This window comes from Marmota flaviventris, chromosome 2, assembly GCF_047511675.1.
Source record: "Marmota flaviventris isolate mMarFla1 chromosome 2, mMarFla1.hap1, whole genome shotgun sequence".
In the NCBI taxonomy this organism is placed as follows: domain Eukaryota; kingdom Metazoa; phylum Chordata; class Mammalia; order Rodentia; family Sciuridae; genus Marmota; species Marmota flaviventris.
Genome location: NC_092499.1, coordinates 67,632,217 through 67,636,740, shown reverse-complemented (window position 1 = coordinate 67,636,740; position 4,524 = coordinate 67,632,217).

Below are 4,524 nucleotides of genomic sequence, written 5' to 3'. Positions count from 1 at the left end.
CCTTAGCACAAGATGAGGAAGATGGGAAGCTTGCTTGCCTTGGTCAACAGCCAGACAGACCAGTGGAGGTTGGTACCCACCCAGGTTGGGATTTGTCCCTAACTATCCTTAGGGGATGCAGAGTAAGTAGAAAAGAGGGAAGTTCAAGAGCACTAGGTACAGACTGGGGATCCAAGAACTCAGTGGTTCTTTGGTGGGTTGGTTTTCTCCAGTGCCTCCATCCTGAAGGAGTCCCATCCAGGATCTCGGCACTTCATTCCCGATTCTCTTCAACTCTGCCTTGGCCCAAAGGCCCTGGGGTTCAGTGGCATGCTTGGTGGAAGGAGGTGGCAAAACAGGCTCAATTGCCTGGATGGGGAGGGAGAAAGCCTCAGTGGGCTGACCTGGTGTGTCCACTTGCCAACATCTGTCTCCAGTTGTGCTTTCCTGAAGGTCACCAGTGACCTTTTAGTCACCAAGGCCAGCAACTTTTCCTCAGGCCCCATCTTCCAACTAACCAGCCTTTCTGTCTTAAATGCTCACCCTAGTTAGCTAGTTCTACTGCTATATCAACAGCAGCTCATTCTCTGGTTCCTTTTCTTTTTTTCTGCTTCCTGAATTTATGTCTTTCCTAAGCCTCTGTCTTTAACCCTTTTCTTTCTTTATCTCCCTTTCTATGGGAAAAACTTTTAGACTTCCTTTGCCACCAAATAAGTAGTAGTTTGTTTAAAAAAAAAAAAAAGGCAGAAAGAATTTTATAGTCCAGCATGGTAATCCCAGTGACTCCGGAGGCTAAGGCAGGAGGATTACAAGTTCAACGCCAGCCTCAGCAATTTAGCAAGGCCCTAAGCAATGAGACCCTGTCTCAAAATTAAAAAAAAAAATAAAAAGGGATGGGGATGGAGCTGGATTCAAATTACAATACTACACATATACTAAAAAAGACATTTACAGTCTAAGGTGGAGACGTCAGAGGTCTGGGAGGGAGCTGAACCAGGACTGGAGAGGCTCCTGGGAAGGTGAGCAAAGTTGGCTGAGGCACTGGTTCTGCTTTCTATATATACCTGCTGACATCCCTCTTTCTGGACATTTCTATTTTTTCCTTCCTCTCCTTTCCTGGCCCACCACCTTTTCTGAGGCCTTCGTGATCTTTTCAGTGATATCTTTTTCTTTTCTTTCAATATTTTTTTTTTAGCTATAGATGAACACAATACCTTTATTTTATTTATCTGTTTAGTTTTATGTGGTGCTGAGAATCGAACCCAATGCCTCACACATGCTAGGCAAGCACTCTACCACTGAGCCACATCCCCAGCCCTCTTTAATGATTTCTGTACTGCCAGCTATTATTTTATTTCACCAGTTATTTCACCACCATTTGAGTTTTCACCAGTTATTCTACCATTCACTTTGACTTTACCTCTCACGATAAAAGGAATCCGAGGCCAGGAGTATGTCCCCATTCGGAGCCCATATTCTACAGCCTACTTCCTGGGCCTGGTTCTTCTCCAGGTACTCTCCTGAAGAGCAACCATATCATCATGGTACTTTTAGAACTGAAAGGTGTCCCAGGTACCAAGGGATAGTTGGTTGGTGGGGACGAATGAGGTGAGGTGGGAATTGGATTGAAGATGGAGCGTGGACATGTCCATGTGAGTGCATTCAAGGGCCCTTGTCATGTGGGACAGTGCTTATGTTGAGAATAGAAGTAAGGGTGGGCAGGGGCCAGATCTCTCTAATCCACTATTTCCAGAAAGAACTCTGAGAAGTTCAAAAATTCTAAAATTGAACCTGGTCTTCCAGGTTGTTATAAAGGTATATTTGTCAGTAAAGAGAGATGGAAATATTTTATTTAACAGTTTGATATTTCAGTTTATAACTTTTAGACACATGGTAAATGGCCCTCTATTTGTATTCATGCCTGAGGCCCCAAAGATTGTAAGGGCAAATCTGTATTTCACTAGTGGCCTAATTTTGCAGGGGTGTGGGAGGATGCTGGGGATCAAAGTCAGGATTTTTCATACTAGGCAACACTCTACCACTGAGCTATACCCTCAGTTCCTCCTCAATATATTTTTAAAAAATATTTTTTAAACCAATTTCTGATTATGTCATCAAATGACTCAAAGATTTTTTTTTCTTTCTTTTTTTTTTTGGTGTGTGTGTGTATGTGTGGTGCTGGGGATTGAACCCAGGGCCTATGTACATGCGAGGTAGGGCACTCTACTAGCTGAGCTATATCCCCAGCCATACCTCAAAGCTTTTGATGATAACTACTTTATTGGGAAGTAAGTGACTTGTTACTCTAGATGAAGCTGCAGTCAAGTGGAACCTGATTTTCATCAGAAAAAGAGTCAGACCAGGTGAGAGTAGGCAAGAGAGCATCTGGAAGCTCAGAACTCACTAGGGAAGCAGAGGGCAGAGCCAGGGCAGCCTGAGAACCAGTAATGGGAACCACAAGAAGTAAGAGATGGCAAAAGTTCATACAGCAAGTGTCAGAGAGGCAAAGGCAAGTGACTAAGAAGTGACTATACTGAAGTTGCTGAGGAGGGTAGGGCATACATTAAGACCTGATTCCTGTGGTCACTTTTGTGTCCCTGTTCCAGATTTTCCTCTTGTCCTAACCTCAAGCTATGGGGTGGGAGTGGGCCACAGGTGGTTCAGTACTTAGCAATAGCTTCTAAGGAACAACTCAGGAAAATAATGAGCATAGAGTGTGTATAATCAATGTCATTGTTTTTTTCCTATGCTGGAATCAAAACCGGTGCCTCACATATACTAGCCAAATTCTGAACCACTGAGCCATATCCCCAGCTCTGAAAAAAAAAAATTTTTTTTTTTTGACCCAGTAGCCCTGAATATTTTTAAAGGAATCAGATTTAGGGAACAAGCCATTTAGACCAAAAGAAAGGATAAGTGGGTAGGACTGGAAGTAGGGAGAGGTGGACTAGGGCAAGATGAAGTTCCACGGCCTTCTCTAAACTTTCGAGATTGAGCCAGGTGCTCATACTGGGAAAGAAGATGCAGAACTGAATCCTGCATTAGACATCTATGCAACACAGCTCCAGCCGCCAAAGCACTATAACTTGAGATGTTCTCATTCCAGATGTGGAAGGATCAAGAGCTTTACAGAGGACCTCTTGTTGAGCTTGAGAGACAAATAGGTAACTTTTAAAATAGGGAATGTGGAGTGATGTATAATGTAGGAAAAGCCTTGAATATAAAAATAAGGGCTGGGGATATAGCTCAGTTGGTAGAGTGCTTGCCTCTCATGCACAAGGCCCTGGGTTTGATTCCCCAGCACCACCCTCCCCACCCAAAAAAAAAACAAAACATATAGAATTTGTTTAGGGTTGGGGTTGTGGCTCAGTGGTAGCGTGCTCGCCTACCATGCATGAGGCACAGGGTTCAATCCTCAGTACCACATAAAAATAAAGACAATAAAGTCCATCAAGATTTTTTAGTTGTTGATAGACCTTTATTTTATTTATTTACATGTGGTGCTGAGAATTGAATCCAGTGCCTCACACATGCCAGGCAAGTGCTCTGCCACTGAGCCACAGCCCCAGCCCTAAAAAAATATTAAAAAATAAAAATAAAACAATTTTAAAAGAAAGAAAGAAAGAAAAAAAAAAAAAAAGAAATCGCATGCACAGCTTTCCTGGACTTCAAAACTAGACATTAAGAAGAAACTCCAAAATCCATACTACAGGCTATTCTTTTATGGAAAACTGCTTTATCTCACACTTAGTGAGGTGGATTGTGATGGAGGAAGGGGCACTGCTGTCTTGGATGGCTGCCTCAGTAGTTCACTAGGACCTCAGTAGTTCACTTGGGCAGTGCCTCTTTAAATCACAGCATGCATCGGAACAACTTGGTAGTAGTGCTTGTTCAAAATGCAGAATTTACAAGGAGTTTTATCTTACTTATCCAAAATAATCTCTTAAAGGCAATTATAGGAAGGATCTTACTTTTAAAAAAACAAAAATTATATATTTTAAATTCTTTAAAAAGCTACTTCAGCAGTATTACTAAGGAAAAATCAACTCCTACTTGCAGAAACTTAGGAGAGGGCAAAAGGAAGCAAATTTTCTTCACCTAAGCTTAGAAGTAATATAAGGAGCAAAATATTCTATAGTTTACATCAGTTGGGTAACCTGGCTGAAAAAAAAAAAAAACATAACCTTTAAATTGGAGTCATTTGAGAGGAGTATAATAAAGGCGGTATTTACAAAGCATGGGCTAGGCTTGAACAAAGCAAAAGCCGGAAAGTTCAGGGGCCATTGACATCACTAGGCCTGAAAGGGCATGGGAGTAGGACCAATGAAGGGGACCTAAAAAGCAAGCAGAGGGAGAGGGTTATGTGTCAAGAAGAAGCCAGAGGAAAAAAAAAAATCATTGATTTCTTGACTGACACCTTTCAAATCTTGGAGGTCAAAGGGAGCCAGTCCAGTGATGCAGACCACATGACTCAGCCTCTCTGGGCAGAGAGCAGGGTAGAGAAGGTGGAGAATGGAGAAAATCCAAGATCCATCTGAGATAGCT